General features: G+C 35.0%; 1 pseudogene; it reads right to left on the bottom strand.

The window, feature by feature from the left end:
- LOC105723024 (dihydrofolate reductase-like) overlaps nt 1-25,261 on the bottom strand; it is a 128,117-nt pseudogene extending 102,856 nt beyond the window's left edge.
- Between the last annotated feature and the right edge of the window lie 1,814 nt (nt 25,262-27,075).

Genomic DNA, 27,075 nt, shown 5'->3' with positions numbered 1-27,075 from the left:
GCACTAATTAAAACAGCTGCCCAGATTTGTGCTGGTAACCTGTGGTGCTGGCTGAAACAGCTGCCCAGTTTTGTGCTGGAAACCCATGGGGCTTGTTGGTTCAGCGGGAATCTCCTGATCTGTGGGCTGTGAAGACCATAAGAGAAGCTCAGTATCTGAGCTGGAGTGTCTGATTGGCTGGAAAAGTCCCCAGTGACCTCCATTGGTGGGGGTTCCTCCAACCCATTGCACTTCCCGGGTGAGGCAGCACCCCACCTTACCTCAGTTTGCCCTCCTTGGGCTACACCCACTGTCCAACCAGTCCCATTGAGAGGAACCTGGTACCTCAGTTGGAAATGTGGAGATCACTTGCCTCTCGCTGGGAAGTGTGCTCCAGAGGTGTTTTCTGTCAGCCATCTTGGCAGAAGTCCTATTGTTGTTTTAATGATCAATTTTGTGGTCAATTTAGAGTATGTGCCATGGGCTGATGAAAGGGCTGTATAACCTGTCATTTTTTAGTAGGCACTTCTTTATATATCTATTAGGTCTATTTGATACAGTGCTGGGTTCAGGTCCTAAATATCTTTGTTAGTTTTCTGCCTTAATGATCTGTCTGATACTGTCATCGGGGTATTGAAGCCTCCCTTTATTTTTGTATGGTAATATAAGTTTCTTTGTAGGTCTCTAAGGACTTGCTTTATGAATCTGGGTGCTCCTGTGTTGGGAGCATATATTTAGGATAATTAGGTCTTCTTGTTGAATTGAACTGTTTAGCATTACACAATGCCCTTCATCTTTTTTAATCCTTCTTGTTTAAAGTTTGTTTTGTCTGAAAGAGGATTATTATCCCCTCCTTTCTTCTGTTTTCCATTTTACTGGTAGATTTTTTTCCATCCTTTTACTTTCAGCCTGTGGGCATTATTGCATTTGAGATGCGTATCTGGAAGACAGCACACAGTTGGGTCTTAATTCTTTATCCAACTTCCTACTCTGTGTCCTTTAATTGGAGAATTTAGCTTGTTTATATTAAAGGCTAATATTAATATGTGTGGATTTAGTAATCCTGATATGTTCTTTGCTTTTTATTGTGTAGGCATGTTTGTATGATTGCTTAACAGTATGAATATTCTATGTACATTATTGTTTTTGTAGTGGCTGGCAATTTTATTCTATTTTTATATACAGCATTCTCTTCAGGACCTGTTGAAAGGCAAGTCTAGTGGTAATGAATTCCCTTAGCATTTACTTGCCTGAAATGGATCTTATTTCTCCTTAACTTATGAAGGTTAGTTTGGCTGCATATGAAATGTTGACATTTGTTTTTTTTAAGAATGCTGAACATAGGCCACCAATCTCTTCTGACTTGTAGTATTTCTTCTGAGTGGTCTTCTTTTAGCCTAAAGGGGGGTCAATTTGCATGTGTCATGCTTCTTCTGTCTAGCTGCCATTAACATTTTTTTCTTTCATTTTGACCTTGGAGAATCTGATGACTAAGTGTCTTAGGTACAGTCTTCTTAGGTAATATCTTCTGGGGCTTCTCTGCATTTCCTGAATTTGAATGTCAGCCTCTTTAATGAAGATAGGGATATTTTCATGGTTGATATTCTCAAATATGTTTTTCAAATTGCTAGCTTTCTCTTCTTTTCAGGGATGCCAATGAGTCATATATTTGATCTCTTTACATAATTCCATATTTCTCAGAGATTTGTTCATTCTTCTTTAATTTTTTTCTTAATCTTTGTCTCAGTTATTTCAGAGAACTAATTTTTGAGCTCCAAATTTTTTTCTCAGCTTGTTTAATTCTGCTTTTAATACTTGCGATTGCATTCTGAAATTCTTGAAGTGAGTTTTACAGCTGTACCAGTTTGGGTTCTTTCTTATGATGACCATTTCATCTTTTATTTCCTGTGTCATTTTATTGTATTCTTTCTCCAGAATCTTGATGATCTTTGTTCCTATCCATATTCCTAATTTCATATCTGTCATTTCAGATATTTCAGCCAGGCTAAGAAACATTACTGGGGAAGTAGTATGGGCATTTGTAGGTAAGAAGATACTTTGGTTTTCTGAGTTGCCAGAGTTTTCTTGTTCTGGTTCTTTATCATCTGTGTGGGCTGATGTTTCTTTAATCTTTGAAGTTGCTGTTCTTTGGATAGGGTTTTATTATTATTATTATTATTTTATCTTCTTTGTTGCCATTGGGGATTTGATTGTAGTATAAAGTGGGTTCAGTCAGTTGACTTTGTTTATGGAAGATTTTAGGGGTCCAAAGCTCAGTTAACACTCCTGAGCTGCATGCTCTAACTTTTTGTGGCTGATATTGGGCCACCAGTTTTGTCCTCTGGTCAGTTAGCAACCTATTGTGCTGGAAGGGATATGGTGTTTCTACACCACTGGCCACAACATTCCAATGTATGATGCCAACCAATGTGCTTTGTTTGGGCAATGGCAGTGAGATCTCTGCTTATTTGCACATTCCAGCAGAAGCAACCGCATGGCAGGGTACACACTGGTTGACTGGTATGCAGAGCTGAATGTGGGACTTCCAGCCTCCCTGTGTGTTTGCAGTGGGAGTGGTGGCAGCACGGGGACAGGGGCAGGGCTGCTGGCATTTGTGTGCTTGTTGGTACTGGCAGCAGTGTCGGCATGGTGATTGGGCACTGGTAGGCTGCAGGGCTGCTGTACTCCATGTACACATTGCTCCCATGGCAGTGAAAGTGCAGGGTGGGGAGCAGGGCTTTGGCATCTGTGCACATTCACACCAGCAATGTCTGCTTGACCAGGGTACACAAGGATGTGCTCACTTGATCAGTAGTGTTGTGGTGGGGTGCAAAACAGTGGGGGAAGTGACTGTAGGTGAGTGCAAAACAGGAGTTTTTGAAAGATGAGAACTAGTAAAGGGAGATGAGGATACCAAAAACAGCAAAATATGCCAATTCACAGAGATATAAAAGAACAGGTTATGTTTTCCAGGGTATAAAGGCATAAAGGAGAGCAGAAGCACAAAGGAGGATGTTAGTACAAATAAGATGGATAAAAAAATTCATTTCTAAACTTATAATTAATTAGTCAATATTACTTTTTCAGGGTATATGCTGAAAGTAAATATATTAGAAAGCAAAATTATTCTATTTATTTATTTAATTATTTTCTAGTAAAGCCATCCCAAGCCTCTCAACCATATTAAATATGCTGCTAGGTCTGGAGTTCTCATCAAAGAAGTAAATGAAGACACTTCTTCAGTTCACACTTAAAATAATCAATATTTTCTTCCCATATATGTGAGAAGACTGGCAGGAAGTCATGTAAGTGCAGGACATAAATACAATCCAAAGATTATTCTGTCTCAAAGAGAACAATAGATAATTCTGGCAGGACTGGTAGCATTTGTATAGTCTTTTAGATTTTGAGAAAAAGCATTTTCACTACAGACCCTGATTTTAACCTACACACTGAAAATAGAAGAGAATCACTATGACTATTTCTTATCTCAAAATGCTTTTCATCATAGACATAAACTGATTGGTAAAATCTGAAGGTCATCAGCTAGTTGTTTATATCATTTGAATGAGAGGTTTTTTTTTTTTCAGTTGTCTTCTCTAGAAAGAAAGTGGAAAAAGTCAACCTCAGAACTTAATGCAGAACAATTTAAATGCAGAATGCTGAAATTCGGTAGATGAGTCTAGTTCAAGAACTTTGTTCTTTGGAGCAAAACAAAACTCTGTGAGAACTGATTTTAAATGCAGAAAGACCTTACACTCCCTCAGGAGTGTTACCAGTTCTATTAAGTCAACAAGCTTGTCATTAAACAAATAGGTCAAGGACACGAAACAAATAAAGGAATAAACTTCATTTCAAACCCAGATTTAGCTTACTTCAAAATCACAACATTGTATTACTATTGAGTACATACTCTGTGTACAATCTTGTGTACTAAATGTGGTATGCAATATAAGAACCAAGGGAAAATAAAGCATGGTGATAAGATATAATTTTCCACTCTGTCACCTTTCCTTCTTTCACTTTCCCCTTGCTAATCTCTAAGTTCTTCACCTTGCCAAGTTTATCTCTATGTTTTGCACTTGCTACTTCCTCTCTTTCAATCACTCCTTCCTTAGACAAAGAATGTCTTGCCTCCTCTAGGCAGTCAGATCTCACCTTTTCTTTCTCCACAGAGAGGAAACTTATAATCACTCTTGATTTTCTTAGCCTGCTTTTTCTATAGTATTTACTTCCTACAATAACAGTACATAATCATGTTTGTATACTTGTTTGTTTACTTATAACCTGACTTAGCTACATTCCAGAAAACTCCATGAAGGCAGGAATTTTTGTCTTGTTCATGATTTTATTCTCAGGGCCTACGACAATTCTGAGCTCACAGTAGGTGCTCATTGAACACTTATAGTAGGTAATCATTAATAAATACTTGCAGGTATTAATCGAATGAATAAGTGATTCAATTAGTCAATTTTCAGAGAGAAATACGAAAAGAGACTAATTGTAAAACAGAGAGAAATACATATGTTAATAATATTAAAATTAGATCTGTAAACAAAATCCTGTGGGATTCCAAATAAGAAAGCAATTATTTCCAATTTCGGATTTATAGAAGGCATTACAAATGAATTGAAATTTGATCTGTCTTGGGAAATAAGTATTTCAGAAAAAGACGGTGTGATGCATACAGAGGTAGGGCAGAAAATGATTTAAGTGATAGCATTTATTAAGGATTTTTGTGGGAAGTAAGCCGGAAGTTACAGTATTACCGCCAATGTCATACAAAACCAACTGAATACTTGCATATATTAGAAAGCGTGGAGTTTTACTGAAGAAATGAATATAACTGTCTCACCAACTAGTTCTATCTGGCAACAATGAGCAATCATGCACGTGCAGTCATATAAACATAAGTGCATCCATTAATCCTTGAGACAAATCAACAGAAGTAGGAACTTAATGACTCTGATCTCTTGTTTACGTTTGACTTTGGTGAAAATAATAGTTCTTGGTCTTATTTGAGAAATGCTTATGTTAATTAACTTGAAGTTAACTGTTTCTACTTTGTTAGTGTGTAGTGGCATGTTTGCAATTAAAATATAGCACAATTTCCTGAGCTATTAACTGATCAGACATGGAGATTCTGGAAAATTCAAGACTGTATTATATTTTAAAAATCATTAAAATAGTTGTTCTAAGGAGATCTGAATTCCAGTGTAGTATCTATCGATAATATATGGAACAAACTGTTCCTCAATTTATATTTAAAATGAAAACATCACTACCTTATACTTCTAATCCTAACAGAAGAAATAAGGTATTTCATGTGATATTTACTAAAGGTAAATAACAGTAAACAATACAGACAATAAAATACATACATGCTAGAGCAAATGCTTTTTCGATGCTTGCTAGTAAATGCGTTGTACTTGTCTATCTATTCTTAAATGATGAATTTCACATTTTGTTTGCTAAAATACATAGTATACACTGCAGCTATGAAGAGAAATAAAATACTGCCTGATATTTTAAAAAAAAACTTCATCTCTAAGTACAGAAAATATGCATCACAGGTGTTAGGTTGAACTTTAAATTTTAAACCAGTAAAACATTAAAAAGGAGCACTTTTTCAAAAATATTTTCACTGATATAGTGAACAGATATATAAGCCAAACAATATATCTTAGACATTTAATCAAAGTTCATCTCCAGCATGACCTATATTTTTTGTAAATAAAAATTAAGAAATGTTATATAAATAATACCTATATAGATACTTGTCTATAAATATAAATATATATATATATTTAAAATGAGGTAAGTTGTAAAAGTGCTGATAGCAAAGTGGTAAAAAGAAAACTAATTTTTATTAACTGAGCGATTGCTTTTACTTCAATTATATCTATACACTTGCTGCATCTAACCTAATGAAGGGTTATCAGCACAAATGTACAACAAATAAAACTATGCATAGTTTAAATGAATATTGGTGTTTCTTTACTGATTGTGGCCCATAAGCTCTAAAGATGTATCAGCCTTGTTTTTATCATTAATAGAATGTCTGCCCAGAACAGTGACTGACTTGAATGGATACTTGCAGCACTCTAGTGGCCATTCTGTTTAAGTGCAAAGACACCTTGTAGTAAAATAAATCATAGTACACGACACCAGATATTCTTGAAAAGACAGTCTATACTCAAATACTAATATTTCACTTAAATCTATTATTCTTACACTGTACATAATTAAATTTGAAATTAGTGAATTCATCCTGTTAATTTACTTCTTTTTAAATGCTTCACATTTTGGGTAATAACACTTGAGATATGTGGAAGTGCGAAGTGATCAAGGAGGTGAGGAGTTATAAAGGTTGAGGAGTTCACTCAAGTTAAAGACCTTAGACCAGTCTGAAAAATATTTGAGACCAATATTGACTTGAATGATAAATGAAGGCAGATGAATAGCTTTATATTTCTGAAGTTCAATCAATTTGTTGCCCATAATTTTATTTGGCTGAGGTAGAGTCCTCAAATTTAGAAGAGAAAAAGTCAATTGAAGGGACACCATCTATGAAATGCCTCAAATTATTTACCAAATATTTTATTTTACAAGATGTGTGATCATTGGGAAATGAGGAAGAAGTGATGATGTGGGGATAGTATAAATTGCTCAAGAAATAGATGAGGGAGAAGATAGAGTAAACGTAAAATAAATTAAATAGAAAAAAATAGATACAGGAACATGTGAATAAAAATCCAGTGAAAAATTGATATTCTAATACAAGTTTACATATATCTATTAAATCATATGTTTGTCTGTATAGAGGATACTTTGGTTAACTTGCAAATGTTTTCTTTCATTTTACCACTGATTGACTTCAAACTTTCTGAAAGATAATAATTGTTGAAAATGTTTTAAATAATTTATCAGCTGAGATTTAAAATGTCATTCTTGCCATTTGGTAATAAAATACATTTGGTGATAAAATGAAAGCTGAAAATTGGGCAAATAAAATGATGTTTCGATAAGCTTATCTGTTGTCTTCACAGAAATATGCCTTAAAGTTGTACTTTACCTCACAAATAACATACAGATTTTTAAAATAGGTGAAGAAAGAGCTCTATAGAATATCAGAAAAAATAAGACAGTATTTTATTGTAAACTATCTTATTTCCTGACCATAGATTTAAATACAAAATAAAATATTAAAAAAATTTTAAACCATAATAATATTTTTCATTAGTGGTATCTACACTCACACTCACACTCACACACACACACACACACACAGGTGGGCACACATGCACAAGTCAAATGTTAAAACAATATTTCTAATGCTAAGCATTGAAACCATTGGATCAAAGAGTCTTCATCTGACATGTCCAAACACAGTTCTGATGAGATACACCTTGAAATGATTCCATGACTAAACAGCTTTTGAGGTATCTTTTTAAATAATAAGAGAAAAATACATACTGTGAAATTCTTTCCATATAGTTCCCAACATGCAAATAAACAGTTAAGGGGGTAAAAGGTTGAAATGAATGTATATTTATCAAGCTCAGTAATAATGTTAATTATTATCAACAATATTTATGTAAGCCCTGCCTACATATGATCACAGACATGTAAAACTAGTCAGAATATGTTTTAAAAATAAATAAATAATGGTCAGTTTACTTTCCACACTCTTAAATATATGCAATTGGCTTGCCTCAATAGTACATGCTTTTTCTGCTGCAAATTGTTGAATTTAGATAAAATATGCAACACAAATCATAATGACATATTTCAAAATCATCTCTACAAGATATTTACCTTGTTAAATTTTTTCATAGCAGGTAAGAACTATGTTATTTAAAACAAAGGCAAAAATTTAATAATTTCAAATTTCACGATTTAGATTATTAGATTCTTCCTTTCAAGAGAGAGTGGGAAAGTAGCAGTAAAAATGGTAAAAAGATTGCATAAAGGCAATCACTCATAATAAAGATATATTTTTCTGACACTAGTTAAAAATGAAGACTTTATTCAGAATTATTAGCCATAGACGTCATGATTTTTACAATTGGGTAAAAAGATCAGGCTCAACTCCAAATACAGGAACAACTGCTAGAGATTTGTAGACCACAAGCAAAGGGAAGGCATCGGTGGATGGAAAATTACTCAGAGGAGGATTCTTGCTAAACTGACTTAATGAGATTCTTGCTGAAGGCAAGTCAGATGATCAAATGTCAAGGGTCAGGGATTCTTGCTAAACTGACTTAGCAAGATTCTTTTGTTTTAATTTTTTATTTTTATGGATACATAAAAGTTGTACATATTTAAGAGATACATGTAATATTTTGATACAAGCATATGATGTGTAATGATCAAATCAGGTAAGCCAGGAATTCATTACTTCAAGCATTTATCATTTATTTGTGCTAGAAACATTCCAATTCTACCGTTTTAGTTATTTAGAAATATAGAATAAATTGATTTACTAGAGTCATCTTATTGTGTTACCAAACATTGAATATTATTCCTTCCATTCCTTCTGACTGTATTTTTGTTCCCATTAACAAAATTCCTTCCCATTACTTTGCCCAGTAACCATCATTCTACTTTCTATCCCTTGAGTTCTCTCTTTTTCACTTTTTTTTTTTTAGTTCCCACATATTAGTGAGAAAATATGATGTTTGTCTTTCTGTGTCTGGCTTATTTCACTTAACCTTGTCCTTCAGTCCCATGCATGTTGCAAATGAAGGATCTCATTATTTTTATGTTTGAATAGTACTCCATTATATATAGATGGAATTATATATTATATATATATATAATGAAGATATGGAATCAACCTAAGTGTTCATCAATGGATAAATAGGTTTTTTAAATGTGGTACACACAGACACACACACACACGCACACACACTGTATATACCACATTAAAAAAAACTATCCATTGATGGGTTGATTCCCTTAAGCTGATACTTAGGTTGGTTCCATATCTTCATCATTGTGAACTGTGCTGTGATAAACCCTGGAGTATAGATATCGCTTCGATATATTGATTTTCTTTTGAGTATATACCAAGCAGAATTGCTGTATTGTATGGTAGTTGTATTTTTAGTTTATTGAGAAAACTCCATACTGTTCTTCATAGAGGCTGTATACTAGTTAGCTGAATTCATTTTTGGGGGGAATTTTTTATAAAGACTCCTTTTTTAGAGCAGTTGAATGTTCACAGCAAAATTGAGAGAAAGATATAGAGATTTTCTGTATAGACCCTGCCTCTACACATGTATGGCCTCCTTCATTCTGAATGCCTCTCACCACAGTGGTACAGTTGCTATGATGGATGATCCTACATTGACATATAATTGCTCAAAGTCCATAGTTTACATTAGGGTTCACACTTGGTGTTGTACATTGTATGGCTTTAGACAAAGGTATAATAACATGTGTCTATCATTAATGTAACATATAAAGTATTTTCACTTCCCTAAAAACCCTCTGCTCTGCCTATGTATCCTTTCCTTCTCTTGTCAACCCTTTGGCAACCACTGGTCTTACCGTATTCATAATTTTGCCTTTTTCCAGAATGTCCCATAGTTGGAATTATGCAGGAAGAAGCCTTTTCAGATTGATTTCTTTTACTTCATAATAAGCAGTTAAGTTCCTCCATGTCTTTTCATAGCTTGATAGTTTATTTTTATCACTGAGCAATATGCTATTACATGTCTGTACCACATTTTACTCATTCACATATTGGAGGATATTTTGCTTGCTTCCAAAATTGGTTGAATTTTTATATCCTTGCTCATGAGGGAGTTTTCTTATTTGTAATATCATTTTCTGGTTTTAGTTAAGGGTAATGCTAGTATTATTGAATGGGTTAGTATGTACTCCGTTTTATTTCTGAGGGAGAGTTTGTATAGAATTATATTATTTCTTCCTAAAATATTTGGTAGAACTTACCAGTATAGCTATCTGGGTCTGGAATTTTCTTTGTAGGAAGGTTTTCAACTATGACTAAATTTTCTTTTCTAGATAATAGGCAAAAGAGAGTATCCTTTCTTGATTAAGATTTAGTAATTTTTATTTTTCAAGGGATTTTTCAATTTCGTCTAAATTGTCATATTCACATAAATTTTGTAATATTGCCTTGTTTTTATAAGTATCTATAGAATCAATAATATTGTCATATTACTCATTTTCAAAATTATTAATTTGTATCTTTTTGTTTTCCTGAGCAGTCTGGCTAGGTAAAGGTTTATTATTTTTATTGAACTCCTCAAATTGTTTGGTGATATTGAGATTTCCTACAGTTTTTCTGTTTTATTGGTTTCAGTTTTGACATCTTAGTCTTTTCATCTTGCTATAACAAAATACCATAGACTGAGTAACTTATAAACAAAAGAAATTGATTTATCACAGTTCTGGAAACTGCAAAGTCCAAGATCAAGGTGCTGTCAGATTTGATGTCTGGTGAGAGACCACTTCATGGTTCTTAGATGCATTATTTTTCCCCATGACCTTACTTAGCAGAAGAGGTTTAAGGGGATCTCTCGAGTCACCTGTTTAAGAATATTGATAGATTTATGAGGTCTTGGCCCCCATGACCTAATCATGTCCCCAAAGCCTCATCTCCTAATAATACCACCCTGTGATCTGGCTTTATCATACAAATTTTGGGGGGACACAAACACTCAGACCATAACGGGTATTTATAATTTCCTTTCCTCTGCTTTCTTTAGGTTTAATTTCCTCTCCTTTGTTTTTAATTTCTTATGGCAAAAGTCAAAGTCATTGATTTGAGACTCTTTTAATATAGAAGTCAATGTTGAAAATTTTTTTAAAATACTGCTATGCAGCCATAAAAAAGGATGAGTTCAAGTCTTTTGCAGGGACGTAGATGAAACTGGAAACCATCATTCTCAGCAAACTGACAAGAACAGAGAACCAAACACCACATGTTCTCACTTGTAAGTGGGTGTTGAACAATGAGAACACATGGACACAGGGAGGGGAACATCACACACCGTGGCTTGGGTGTGGGGGGCTTGGGGAGGAATAGCAGGGGGTGGAGGGATTGGGGACGGATAGTATTAGGAGTGATACCTAATGTACATGATGGGGTGATGGATACAGCAGACCACCACCATGGCACGTGTACACCTATGTAACAAACCTGCATGATCTGAGCATGTACCCCAGAACTTAAGTATAATAAATAAATTTTTAAAAATAAAAATTAAGTTAAAGCACAATAAAAAATAAAATAAAATAAATATTGTTGTAGCTGCATTCCACAATTTATGATATGGTGTGTTTTCATTTTCACTTAGTTCAAAATACTTTCTAATTTCTCTTTTACCTCTGACTCAGGGTTATTTGGATGTATGTTACTTAGTTTACAAACGGTTGTTTTTCCAGACATATTTTTGTTATTGATTTCTAATTTGACTGCTTTTTAGTCAGGGAATATGTTTTATATGACTTAAATCCTTTGACTTAATGATTTTATTAAGATACATAATCTAGAACAAGGTCTGGTTTGGTAAGTGTTCCATGGGTACTTCAGGAGAATGTATTCAAGTCTCCTCTATTCTTGCTCATTTTCTATCTCTTGTTCCATCACTTGAGTAAAGGGTGAATTTTGCTATTTCTTTTGCAGTTCTATCCACTTTTTTGTACCATGGATTTGGAAACTTTTATGTTATTATGTACATAAATATATAAGACTGTCGTATCTTCTTGATTAAAATTTTTATCATTATGAAATGACCTTGCTTAGTGCTGGTCATGTTTTTACTATGAAATATACTTTAGTATTAAATGTCACTCCACTTCAGCCTTCTTTTGTCAAGTGTTAGTGTGGTATATCTTGTTCTATCCTTTAAGCAATGTATGTCTTTTTATTTAAAGTACATTCCTTGCAGGCAGCATTTAGATGGGTCTGCTTTTTTATCGATTCTAACAATCTACCTTTGCTTTGGGGGTTTTTCTTAAGTGTTTGTTTTCTTAATTTTATTGGGTTCAGGGGTACATGTGCAGGTTTGTTATATAGGTAAATTGCATGTTGCAGTGGTATGGTGTACGGACTGTTTCATCAACCAGGTAATAAGTAAGTACCTGACAAAGAGGTTTTTGATACACTCCATTCTCACCCTCTACCTCAAGCAGATCCTGCATCTTTTGTTCCCTCCTTTGTGTCCATATGTACTCAATGTTTAGCTCCCATTTAAAAGTGAGAACGTGTGGTATTTGTTTTTCTGTTCCTCTGTTAGTCCGTGCAGTATACTGGCCCCCAGCTCTATCCTTGCTGCACAGGACATAATTTTATTCTTTTTAATGGCTGTGCAGTATTCCATGGTGTCCGTGCCCCATTTCCTTTATCCATTCTACCATTGATGAGCATTTGGGTTCATTCCATATCTTTGCTGCTGTAAATAGTACAGTGAACAGGATTCTTGTTACAATTGGGATGAACTTGGGGACAAGGCCCAAGGATGAGGCCTAAGTGAAAAGAGGGCTCAGAGAAGCTCATCTGCAGTTTGGTCAAGGAGAGGCTCTGTCACTTCAAAAATAATTTGAAGGTTTAATTGCTATCATCCATTTATATAATGCTGAGTACTCAAAGCACGAGAATGCAACAGTCCATGTCTTTTTCATATTCATTTTCATGAGGCACATGAAATATATAACACCTTTGGATATTTGCTACCATACTCATAGGTTTTATAACCTCTATATTCTTTACTGATAAATTTGTATTTATGCATGGTACACTCTATTAGTATTTGCATTGTGCTTTGAATTTCTAAGCATGCTGAAATAATTGATTATCTCATAATCTCATATGAGATAAGCCTAATGCTTAGTTCTTATGTAATGTTTCCAACATCAGAACTTTTAATAAATATCATCTAGTTAATTTTAACATAACTCTTGAAGGCTATTATCTCCACTTTATAAGAAAAACAGAAACAGGATGATTAAGCCACTTTCCTGAACTGATAAAGGGAATACTTAGGAGGAATAAGAAAATAGGGTCTCAAACACAATAAAAAACAAGGTAGAATCTATAAGCACTTTAAGGATCTTATGATCTTTTTGCGTAATAGCCCTCAGTGTACTCTGAAAGAAAATTGATTTAGGAATCATATGTCGGCTAACTTTTATGAAAATTTAGGATAGTCACTTCAACTTACTTTGCTGCATTTTTTTTTTACCTGTGAAATTACAATGGTTATGCCTTATGGACATTTTTTGGAAAATTATAAAGAAATATCAATTAATGCATGTGAAAAAATTTTCAAAGGACAGTATGATTAACAGTGTTACAGTTTTAGAATGGAGAGGTATATATGTATTTTACTTTTGAATAAATTTGTTGATTTTCAAAGCCTAAATATATCCCCAAATTCCACCCACAGATGAGCTCCTAACGTTTGGCATGGCTAGGCAGTCTTTTCATGTACCCTCTATCTAGTCCCTGCATGATCTGTTCCCTGAATACCTTTCAAGCCTCATTTCTTGCCAGTCTCTGTTCTTTTCATTATGCTCTGGGCAATCTGACCTCACTAACCCTGCAAAAAGCCTACTTCAGTTCCTTCATATGTACATTTTCCTCTTTCTGAAATCCTATTTTCAATTGCCTTCACTTAGTTACTCCCACACATTCATTAAAAGGCAATCGTTCAGCAAAGCTTTCTGATCTCCCACACCAGGCCAATTCTTTTTCCTGTGTAAATGGAAGTTATTATATACTTTTCCTTTATATCATTTATCAGAGTTGTAGCTAAATATATATGTCATATATATGTGTGTATATATGTGTCATATATACATTGCATTTGTTTAAAATCTACTTTATTTAAAATCTACTTTATTCCACTAAACTGTGACCTCCATGAAGGTGTAGTGTAGTATCTGGTGTGTTCAGGGCTTTCATTCCTAGTCTCTGTCTCAGTATCTAGTGTCTAAAATGTATTACCTGAATATTGTTGAATATTCTTGTTATATTGTACCTCTTTTTTTTGGAGAGGAATTTTAAATTTTATTTTAAGTTCTGGGATACATGTGCTGAATGTGCAGGTTTGTTACATAGCTATACATGTGCCATGGTGGTTTGGTGCACCTATCAACCCATCATCTAGGTTTTATGCTCCTCATGCATTAGGTATTTCGCCTAATGCACTCCATCCCCTCCACCCCCTGACAGGCCCTGGTGTGTGGTGTTCCCTTCCCTTTCTTCCTCATTTCTCATTGTTCAGCTCCCACTTATGAGTGAGAACATGTGGTGTTTGGTTTTCTGTTCCTGTGTTTGTCATGAACTCATCTTTTTTAGGGCTGCATAGTATTCCATGGTGTATATGTACCATATTTTCTTTATCCAGCCTATCATTGATGGGCATTTGGGTTGGTTCCAAGTCTTTGCTATTTGTAAATAGTGCTGCAATAAATATACATTTGCATGTGTCTTATAATAGAATGATTTATAATCGTTTGGGTAGATACCCAGTAAAGGGATTGTTTGGTCAAATAGTATTTCTGGCTCCGGATTTTTGAGAGATTGTCACACTGTTTTCCACAATGGTTGAACCAATTTACACACCCACCAACAGTGTAAAAGCATTCCTATTTCTGTGCCTCCTTGCCAGCATCTGTTGTTTCCAGACTTTTTAATGATCACCACTCTAACTGGTTTGACATGGTATCTCATTGTGGCTTTGATTTCCATTCCTCTAATATCAATGATGATGAGCTTTTTTTCATATGTTTCTGTGCCACATAAATGTCTTCTTTTGAGAAGTTTCTATTCATATCCTTCACCCACTTTTTGATGGGGTCGTTTGTTTGTTTTTTTCATATTGTACCTCTTAAGTACCTTTCTCTTCTAGAGCACAAATATGCTATTGGATGACATACAAAGAACAATAGATTTCAGAACAACAAGTAAGCTACTGTTAGAAAGAAAAGTGAGAAAACTGCTGGTTTTAGGCCCTACTTATCTCAAAATGCTAAATTCCTGGACTGCTGATGTCAGTTTATCTTAGTCACCAAAACTACTTAAGGTGTAAAAAGGGGATCCTAAATGTATGCACAGGGAGTGTCTGAATTCAAGAAAACTCTAATATCATAGTTGGGGGTATGGTGTTTGAGGGAATAATCAGGATAAATAGACATTTCATCATTCATATCACGGGCAACAGAAAATAATGGTTATTGAGAAAAAAATTAATTTTATGAAGAACACATTAAAAGATAGTATAATAATTTTTTTACTGAGATGAGATTTTAAGAAAGGTAAATGAAATTAGAACTATTATAAGGAACCACAAATTATAATGACATAACGCAAAACTTTTTGTATTAATAAAGGTAGAAATGAACTATGGAAAGCCAAACAATTTGTATGGGAATAAATATAGGCAATGAATTTAGAGAAAATATCAAATAGATGGAAAAAGTTAAAGATGATAGTTATGAAGACAAAGACAAAAATCTAATAGAGGTTTTTTTTTTTTGAGATGGAGTCTCACTCTGTCACTATTGCTGGAGTGCAGGGGCAAAATCTCGGCTCACTGCTACCTCCGCCTCCCGGATTCAAACAATTCTCCTGCTTCAGTCTCCTCAGTAGCTGGGATTACAGGCATCTGACACTACACCAAGCTAATTTTTCGTATTTTTGGTAGAGATGGGGTTTCACCATGTTGGCCTGGCTGGTCTTAAACTCCTGACTTTGTGACTCGCTCGCCTCAGCCTCCCAAAGTGCTGGGATTACAGGCGTGAGCCACCGTGCCCAGCCCCTAATAAAGTTTTCGTACATATTCTTGAGGACAATGTGTAAACAAATAGAATAAAAATTAAAAGTATGTTTGGTAGCAAGCTAATGTTTTCTGCTAAAGAGAAAATTCTATACATCTAAGAGTCCTTCACATATTACAAAATCCAAAAAAGATAAATTCTCAAGCAAATTCTATTAAAATTATTTAACTATAAGTTTAAAATTATATACTGTGTAAGACCAAAGAGCAAACATTTTTTTCTTTTCATTAAAGAAAACTGTTGCTTGTTCTTAGTTTTCCTTTCTGCTTTGTTAAACATGAGAAGATAATGGAGAGGTTAGGGGGAAAACCAGCCAAACTGACTTCTCCCCAGCTACCTTGTAATGCCAAGAGGACTTAGGATGAATATCATCCACTTCATTCAATAAAATAATAAACTTAAAAAATCACCACAAAACTCAAGAATGAAAATCTGTGGTCTGAAAGGACAGGTAATGCATTGTTTAAATAATTGTTGAAAATATGGCTACACATTTTATGAAAACAATTCTGTTTGAAAGCAAAGACATGTAGCAAAAAATGAAAGTAAACAATAAAATTTGTTCTAAAATCCCAAATTATACAAACATAAATCCAACAGTATTAATTCCAGTTACTAATTATTTAAAAATAGCTGAAGGCTGAGATGCAAAAAATTATTAAAGCATTTCTTGCAAATCTACATAATAAGGAAATGGGAAACAAATAAAATGCTCCATTAAGTAGGATTGGATAAATAAATTGTGATATATCCTTAAAGACAAAAGGCTCTTCCTATTCTAAAACTTATGTTTCATCAAGATATTTAATGAAATGTGAACATATTCAAAATATGTGTTTAATGATGAAGACAGGTTACAATAGTGAGTACTGTAATTATTTCAAATCATTGTATAATACACTGTAATAAGTTTTAATAAGAAAAGTTAAATATGTTTTATAAATTGCTTTAGCCATCTTGATACGCCTGAAGTATGTTTAGAGTTTAAATGGGTAAGATCAAATTTGAATATGTAGAAAAGCTTGGGGGCTAAAATGCCATATCTATTAATTTCAATGATGTTCATTATTAAAAACCAAAAAGAAACCCAGAAAAGTATGCTTATAATATTAAGATAAAATGAGCTGGAAATCTAAGCCACAAAACGATCCTTATTTGTACCTCTTTAAATGAAAAATTAAAATCAGGGAGTCATCTGAGGTATCTCATGTTTCAGTAACTGGTAGACTTCATATAGAACTCATAAGTGTCTTTTGATGAATAATCTGAGACATTTTTATAATTAATAAATAAGATTTTTCTTAAAACTTTTAAAATGTATTGTTTTTCCAAAGGGGGTGAAAAAGTAATGATGACAAATAGGCTCAATTACATATAGCTGGAGTCAGAAAACAAGCTTACGTAATCTAACTCCTTTTTTTAAGAGTATGTGCATCCTCACCTTTAATAAATACTGCCAACATTTAGAAATCTGACAATGTCAAGGACTGACAAAAGTGTCAAATGTGATGGGTATGAAATGTCATCTCTGCAGCAGGTGCTGGAATAGTCTGGCCTTGGAGAGGCACTTAGACAGCTTTAGCAAGAATATTTTATAAATGGTATTTGATATAGTCTAATTAAGATTAATGGGAAATAAAAACATGCTGCTCAGAAATAATTATCCATAGCTTTAAAAGTGTTGAACAATGAGAACATGTGGACTTAGGGAGAGGAGCATCACACACTGGGGGCAGTTGGTGGAGGAAGGGGAGAGACAGCAGGGGATGGGGAGGGTGGGGAGTATGGGGAGGGATAACTTGGGGAGAAATGCCAGATATAGCATGCACCTAAAGTAAAAAAAATAAATAAATAAAAATAAAAATAAAATAAAATAAAAATAAATTTAAAAAGAAAATCTTTTTTCTAATGTAACAATGTATAAGATTTTAGAGAAAAGGAGAACAACTTGAAATAAATCAGAAAACACTTTTATATTATAATCATTCTTTTAATATACTTCAAATTTGTACTTAATGCTTTTCTCCTCCTTCACATTGGAGACAACATGTTGTGGGTATTCTGGGAGAGGTTTCTATTTCTCTAAATCAACTTCTGGGGAGAAAAAGTGCCACTTTCAAAATCCTGCATGGTCCATGTCTCAAATAGTTTAAAATGGTCTCTTAATTCACGGCTTCCTTCTAAACAGAACTGCCTCCCACTTTGAAAACCATGTCTAGTTTATTTGTGAATTCTAGTTGCCCAGTAAGTTTTAAGGCATCATCCAGACTTTAGGCAAGAAAGTTAGCTCTTTGTGGTGGTTCCTTGAGTTCTCTACTGAGAACTAAATTAATTCTGTACTTTAAAGACTGATTATTTTCAGTAATTGAAAACCAGGTCTTCTACTCATAAATACTAGATTCTGTTTACCTTCTACTGAAGAGGTTGTGGTCATTTTTTGGAATTGAATTTATTTCTGAGCCAGGGTCAGGGTATGTCCCCATTCCTGACAATGCCCATCTTCTGGGAAACAGCGACAGGGCAGCTTAGCGGATGAATCATGACAACACCAGTGAACACCTCTGAGCTGGGTCGCAACACCAGGATGCACAGCCAAGAAACATGCGAAATTCTAACTCTTATGGTTTTTTGTTTTTGTTTTTGTGTTTTTGAGACAGAGTCTGGCACTGTCGCCCGGGCTGGAGTGCAACGGTGCTATCTTGGCTCACCGAAACCTCCACCTTCGGGTTTACATGATTCTCCTGCCTCAACCTCCCCAGTAGCTGGGATTACAGGCACACACCACCACACCCAGATAATTTTTTGTATTTTTATTTTAAAAGAGATGGCTTTCACTGTGTTGGCCAGACTGGTCTCGAACTTCTGACCTTGTGATCCACTCATTTCAGCCTCCTAAAGTGCTGAGATTACAGTGTGAGCCACCACGTCCAGTCTAACTCTTGTTTTTATACTGTAAATCATTATTTCAATTTCTTCCTTAGATTTGGGTTACTATTGACGAATAAGAGTATTGCTAATATTTATAATATTTTCTCAGAATTACATTTTGTAATCAATAAGAAATAGTTTACATCCATACATTAGATAATGGGTTCACATATAAATATTTTTACCCAAATAAGAAATTTAAAAATTTTCAGAATTAATTATAGTTATAACACTTGTTGTTTGCAGTTGCGTGAATGTTATATAGGGAGAAGAGTTAATCCCGCAAATAAATAACTATTCAACCTTGAATTTCACCTTTGTTTACTTAAATTTATTTTTGATAATGACTTTTGTTGTTGCTGTTTTGATTTTGCTTTTTGAGTCATGGAGAATGATTTCTAAAGAGAAATACAACATGACTATCTTTCTTCCAAAAGAAACATAACACTTACATAGAAAACTTTCAACTGTGAAGCAATATCTACCACAATCATTAAGGCAGATGGTTTACCTTCATATAATATTCAATTATCTCTTAGCTACCTATATGTTAAGCATATAATGTTAAGTGTTGAGTACCTTATATTTATTTCATACAGGCTTAACAGTGTTATAATTGCTTCACCTTTTTGATTCGGATCATTTTAGTTTTGATGATGTCAGTATTCTACTGAATTAAAAAAAAACCCTTTTGTTTGTACTACATATTCCTCAGGTAGAACAAACAAACATTACTGATGCAAGCTGCTGGCTTTCTCTGCTTTCTTGGAGTTTTCTGTGTGAGTTCATGTGTATCTACCTGTATAAACCAAATTAAACTATAATTCTCAATGAATCTTAAAAGTCTCTCCAAGTAAGCGAGATAAGGAGGTGCCTACACCTTCCATGATGCTAACTAAAAGGAACACCTCATTAATACTCTATCTCAATCTTTTTCTGGCCTTTATTTAATTTGAATTTGCAACTAATTTATTTCTGTGATTATCTGATAAATGTCTATCCTCCCTTCTGTGTTTTAAGAATGTCAAAGCAAAGATCACTTTTCTTTTGTTCACCGTTGTACCCTAACACTTAGGGCAGAATTTAGCTGAAGAAAATTCAAATAACAGAGCTACAAAGAGAATACAGGCTGCAGAAATATTGGCCTGACTCTTCAGGGTCCTGTCAGGGGACAAATCAACTTTTCCTTATCTGTGTTTTTATGCTCTTTGGCTCAAAATACCCACAAAAAAAATGGCTCAAATTGTTCTGACCTGAGTCCCTTGCCTGCTTCTTGGCAAGAATAACACAGGGCACCTGAATTGATAGACACACAAACTGTGTACAGTGAAAGAATAGTAATTCCTCACAGAAAATCCAGGTGTTGTTACCAGACCATAGCAGTGATGGATACCAAGAAAGCAAAACTGAGAGACGCTCATTACAGAGAAAAAAAACAAATGATTCTATAGTTCCAATAAGTTCTTCACAATAGCAGTATCAGAAGATAAACAAAAAAGGTATCATGTTTCCTTTAATGTGAGTTTCCCCTCAGAATAACCAACAGCAAGTTAATTCATCTTATATTAAAATGTTTGTGCCGACAGATATGTTGGAAGGATTATCTGGACTGTATACCAAGATGGCTCATATCCCTAAAGTATTTTTTAAATCTTATGAAGTATTTTTCCCTTACATTGCTACTCCATGAAGGCAGGGACCATGTCTGCTTATTGTACCTCTATATTCCTAGTACATGCTGAGAGCCTGGCACAAAATATGCACTTAAATATTATTGAATGAATAAATCAAGGAAGGACTACAGAGGGCTTCTAACTGGATGCAGTCCTATTTGATCTCTTTCCCTTATGGGAGCTAAAAATAAGTTAAGACTGGAATTATTTTAAGATGTTTTTTACACAAAGTTGAAATAAAAGTTAGCTACAAATACTTTAAATTTGCATATAAAAACATATTAAAATAAATTCAGTCTTAACTTCTTTTTAGTTCTCATAAGGAAAACAAACGAAGCCAAACCTAGAGTTTCAAAGGGAAAATGTCTGTGTCACTTCTGGATTATGTTCAGCCTAAGATTCTCAAGAAACATTTTAGGAGGATAGAAAATGATGTAAGGTGATCTTGTGCTAGTTTATCTCTGCTCTGAGGCAGAAAATAAGACCTTCATAGACAGGTTTGAGAGCTTAAATTCCTACAAAATAGTTCTCAAAGTATGAGGAGCTAAATCTTGACACTAATTCATCTAGTGTGGTATTATTTTCCTGAAATAATCCCCCTTGGCAACTTGTCATGAAAATCTATCAGATGGACAAGTTTCTTCGTCTATTGAATTTTTTCTGCTGACATCTCCATTAAGTGATATTATTAATTCTGTTCAAAAGTGTAATTCTTTTTCAGTTGTACTATCTACTGGAGACTGCGATAGTCAATACTGACTGTTCCTCACATTTTATTTTTTTCTAACTATAGACTATGGTGTCCTTGAAAGCAAATAAGCGTTCTTGTGCTAATTCCTCGTTTCATTGGTTCACTACCTTACAGCCACTTCTCTAGCAAGAATTATTTGACTTTCTGTATCTTTGGTCAGATGAAGGCCCATTCAAACCAGTACTTTTGATCATATAGCAACTAGGTAATAGGAAGAGTACTAAGCTGAATTAAAATCCTATTAATAAGTCTGACATGTATTACATATTTGCTCTTGAGAATGCCTTTTTGTCCTAAATATTTGAATCAATGTCCACAGAATGAGAGTAAGAATATAAATAGTAGGTCTGTGATATCAAATGGAACAGCATATAAGAATGGCTAGCATACTGACAGAATCATGACAAGTATTCAACATGCTTATTTTCTTCCTTCATTTCCAAACAGAAAATGGCTACATTTTTCTGAGCCAGTAGAATATTAATAACTGAAAAGTGTTCCTCAGCTATAAAGTGGATCTGCATTGCCTAATAAAGACTCTAATCTGCTAACTATCTATATAGAGACTAAATGGAAGCTTATGCAAAAATCTAATGTAAATTTTTCTTCTAGTATAATTCAAGGCTGGACATAAATTTGCCTTTGTCTGTCATACATCTGCAAATAATTATATTAGATCAGAAGTGTTTATTTTCTCCTTATCTGATATATGATATTGTTGTCACTTTGTATCTGAAATTGAAATAAGATTAGAGACTGTGTCAAACAGCTAGATATAACTATAGTATTTAACCAGCATATAACCATGAACTAACATAGTGCCTAGAACCTACTGGATATTGAACGAATATATATGGGAGAAATAAAAGAATATAAATGAAGAATAGTATGAATGATGAAGATTTTTCTGTGTTTATATTCAAATATCTAAACATACTCTTCAAATCTTCCTGTAGGGACGCTCTCACTGCCCACTACATACCAATAAATCATAATACTTCAATCCAGTTCTTTAGGCCCAGAATTAGACTGACAGTACTAAGTACTTTGTTCAATAATGCCTACTGCTTAATAAAATATACAAATCATGCAAAGTAAATGTGACATTGTAATATGTGCTATATAAACAGTGCTATTCATTTTGTCCACAATGTTAAAGACAGAGTATACAACTTTAGCATTTTAAATATGAGATGTTAGCAAAACCAGAAGAAAATAAATGAGATCATTTAACGGTTTTCAACAAGTTAATTTGGCGGCGGGGGGAAGCCCTTTGTATTAAAGTTAATGTGATCTTGGGTAAATGAAGCTATCTGCAGCTCCACTTCAGAGATAACTACAAAAGGCAGAAATCAAGAACAGTGCCACAGAGCACAAAGAAGAGTGTGAAACCCAGACTGGTGGGAAAGAGCATTGGAAGATGAACCGTCTGGTTGAATATTACAGAACAGGCAAACTTTAAATTACATATGGGAATTTCCACAGGAAAGATTGGGAGAAGGCATTCCAGAAAGAAGCAGCAACATGTACTCAGATAAAAAATAAAAGATAATATGTGGTATAAAGGAAATGTGAGGTATGTGGCTTGAGGGCAGCTGAATAATGAGCCAGACTCATGTTAGGCCTGATTAGTGTGGCTAACAAATTTGAGTTATAAACAAAATTAAAGATATTAAGAATTTTGAGCAAAGAATAATGTATCAAATCTATATATACAGTTGTCTCTTGGTGATTGTGGGGGATTGATTCCAGGACCTTTTGGGAATACCAACCACAAGACGCTCAAGCACCTTATATAAAATGGAACAATATTTGCATCTTCCTTATACTTTAAAATCTCTAGATTACTTAATAACACTTAACGCAATGTGAACATTATATACATTGTTGTTATAATATATTTTTCTTATTTGTATTTTTATTGTTTTTAAAAATATTTTTCATCTGCACTTGATGAATAGAAACTGCAAATACTGACATGATTAGACTTTAGGTATTAAAAAAGCATGTAGGATGTTAAAAATAATAAAATGAAGTAGTATAGGGGAAGATCTAGTAGATGAGAAGGATTACAGGGATTTTAAAGAAGCCATTATCTAGACATGAATTCATTGAACTGAAGAGAAAATGGAGTATCTTTTTCCCATAGACTAAATGAAATGAAGAAATATTGTAGCAAACCTGTTTATTTTGTTATTAGGATCTTGAATTTGAAGGAGTACATGTAATAAATTCAATTTAACCCATTCATTTAGAGCCGGAGAAAAAAGGCAGGAAGTCTATTGTGAGTGAGTGTGGAGGGTGTTGTGAAAGGGACTTAAGAAAAAAGCAAAGTCTGGAGAGATTGTTGAAGATAAAAAATGATATAGTAAGCTAGGTAACATACAAAATGATTTTCTATGAACACTGAAGTTTCAAATGAGATTTACAATGGTACTGATCTACATGGCTACATAATTTCTCCCCTAGAAGATATCAAACTTTTAGCTATTATGTATATACTTAAGGCAATTATTGGTGTTAGTCAAAGGAGTTTTTATCAGATCAGTGCAGCAAGGTACTTGTATGAGTTGGGGCATGAAAATGTGTTGTGAAAATGATATGGTCGATAAGGGTATAAAGTGAATAAGGTGGATAACCAGGGAAAAATAAATGAGGCCTAGAAATCTAGATGACATCATAGACTAGCGATAATATAGGAAAGCTGAAATAGGGGAAATGGTGATTAGAGTGCAAAATATTTGAGTGTACTCTTTCAGACATGGAGAAATGTGAAGCCATAAGGAATTTTAAAGATTAATTTGTAATGAGTGCTTAAAAAGTTTCAGAGGTTTGGAAAGTGAAAAGAGAGAAAGAGGGAGGGAGGGAGGGAGGGAGGGAGAGAAGGAAGGAAGGAAGGAAGGAAGGAAGGAAGGAAGGAAGGAAGGAAAGAGAAAAGGAAGGAAGGGAGGGAAAGAATAAAAGAAGGAAGGAAGGGAAGGAGAGAAAGAAAGAAAAAAGAAAAGAAAAAAGGAGGGAGGGAGGGAAGGAGGGAAAGAAAGAAAGAAAAAGAAAGAAAGAGGAAGGAAGGAAGGAAAAGGGAAGGGAAGGGAAAAGGAGAAGGGAATTTGATAATCAGGAAAAGGATTTGGACTTTGTTGTTTAGGCAGTGCTAACTGTTCTGCTACAAATATTTAAAATGATTCATAAAATGGTTAACAAAAAGTGTTCAAACACATTTTCTGTCCTTTATTCAATTCCAGATAATTTCTAAAAATATACAATAGAATTATCAATTCAAGGCATCATCTGGGTCAATTTCAACTGAACTCCTTTGTGCTATTTATAATGGTCTCAGTATCAAGGTGGTTAAGGGCCATCTGATTGTCTGTTAGTACAAATAGTACAAATTTATGTTCATTATGTCATTTCAATTGGGAGATTTTCTTAAGACATTACTTATTGATTTATTTACTTGGCAAATGTGCCACTAAAGTAGTAACATGCTATAGAAATATCACATTATAGTTTCAGTATCTAATATAATTGTTGTTTTAAAGTTATTTTTAATTTTCTTATTATATATGTTATACTGCTTTTTTCAATATTTTATTAAGACTACATCTAACTAAATTTGTTAAGATTCTGTAAATTATACTTAAAGAGTTAAATATTACAGAAACATAATTTCTCATGATAAAAATTGTGGCAGAAAGATAGTGGATTATATATTATAATGTTCCCTATCTTACTTTTTTTTTAAATCCTCATATATTTTATGATGTTTAAATCACCAAATAAGTAAAAAATAAAAACGTCAAATCCTTAAAAATAAAAGAGGGATTCCGGAGTCTGCCAAGATTGCCAAATAGAAAAAGCTCTGGAGCACAGTTCCCAGCGAGAGCCACAGAGAAGGCAAGTGATCTCCGCGTTTCCAACTGAGGTACCAGGTTTATCTCAGTGGGACTGGCTGGACAGTGGGTGTAGCCCAAGGAGGGCAAACAGAGGCAGGATGGGGTGCTGCCTCACCCGGGAAGTGCAACTGGCCAGAGGACCCCCCTCCTACCCAGTGGAGGCCACTGGGGACTTCTCCAGCCACTCTGGCACTCCGGTTCAGATCCTGCACTTCTCCCATGATCTTTACAGCACACAGACCAGGAGATTCCACCTAGCCAACAAGCGCTGTGGGATTCCAGCACAGAGCTGAGCAGTCATTTCAGCTGGTACTACAGGTTCTCCGCACAAATCTTGGTGGCCGTTTTGGCTGTCACCTGAAATGCCTGAAAGACAAAGCCTCCCACTACCCTGAAATAAGGGGGGCTGAAGTTAGGGAGCCAAGTGATCTGGCTCAGGGGGCCCCACCCTGACAAAGAACAGCAAACTGAAACCCTCTGTCATGAGAGTTTCACAGCCAGCACAGCAGTTTGAGCTCAACCCAGTATAGTGCAGCTCTGTGGGGGGCAGGGTGCCTGCCATTGCTGATGCAGTTCTAACCTTAACTGTGTAAACAAAAGTGCGAGGAAGTTTACACAGCAGCTGAACAGAGGCCACAGCAGCTCAGCAGCGCCTCTGCAGGGAGACTGTGACTAGACTCCCTCCTTGCTAGGCAGGCCATCCCTGAAAAAAGGCAGCAGCAGCATGTCAGGGACTTATAAATAAAACACCACCTTCTGGGGACAGAGCCCCTGGGAAAAGGGGTGGTTGTGAATTCTGCTAGAGCAGACTTAAACGTCCCTGCCCAGCAGCCCTAGAGGGAGCAACAGAGCTCCCAGAACAACACCTGAGCTCTGATAAGAAACAGACTACCTCCTCAAGCAGCTCCCTGACCCCCATATATCCAAAAGACACCTCATACAGGAGAGCTCTGGCTGACATCTGGGGGTACCCTTCTGGGATGAAGCTACCAGAGAAAAGAACAGACAGCAATCCTTGCAGTTCTGCAGTCCCATGGGTGATTCCCAGGCAAGCAGGGTCTGGAGTGGACCTCCACCAGTCTTGCAGCAGAGGGGCCTCACTGTTAGAAGGAAAACTAAAAAACAGAAAGCAATAGCTTCAACGTCAACAGAGAAGACATCCGCTCAGAGACCCCATCCAAAAGTCACCACCTTCAAAGACCAAAGGTAGACAAATCCACAAAGATAGGAAGAAACCAACAAAAAAGGATGAAATAACGAAAAACCAGAATGCCTCTCCTCCTCCAACAGATCACAACTCTTCACAAGCTAGGGAACAAAACTGGACGGAGAATAAGTTTGACTAATTGATAGAAGCAAGCTTCGGAAAGTGGGTAATACAAACTTCTCTGAGCTAAAGGAACAAGTTTCAACCTAATGCAAAGAAACTAAGAACCTAGAAAAAAGGTTAGACAACATACTAACTAGAATAGCTTAGAGAAGAACATAAACGACTTGATGGAGCTGAAAAACACAGCACGAGAATTTTGCGAAGCATACACAAGTTTCTATAGCCGAATTGATGAAGCAGAAGAAAGGATATCAGAGATTGAAGATCAACTCAATGAAATAAAACAAGAAGACAAGATTAGAGAAAAAAGACTGAAAAGAAATGAATGGAGCCTCCAAAAATACGAGATTATGTAAAGAGACCTAATCTACATTTCATCACTGTACCTGAATGTGACAAAGACACTGAATCAAAGCTGGAAGACACTCTTCAAGATATCATACAGGAGAACTTTCCCAACCTAGCAAGGCAGGCCAACATTCAACTCCAGGAAATAGAGACAACACGACAAAGATATTCCTCAAGAAGAGCAACTCCAAGGCACATAATCGTCAGATTCACCAGGGTTGAAATGAAGGAAAAAATGCTAAGGGCAGCCAGAGAGAAAGGTTGAGTTACCCACAAAGGGAAGCACATCAGACTCACAGTGGATCTCTCAGCAGAAACCTTACAAGCCAGAAAAGAGTGGGGGCCAATATTCAATAT

This window comes from Aotus nancymaae, unplaced genomic scaffold (assembly GCF_030222135.1).
Source record: "Aotus nancymaae isolate 86718 unplaced genomic scaffold, 86718_ANA_hifiasm-v0.15.2.pri h1tg000040l, whole genome shotgun sequence".
Taxonomy (NCBI): Eukaryota; Metazoa; Chordata; class Mammalia; order Primates; family Aotidae; genus Aotus; species Aotus nancymaae.
This window is presented reverse-complemented; position numbering and strand designations above follow the sequence as displayed.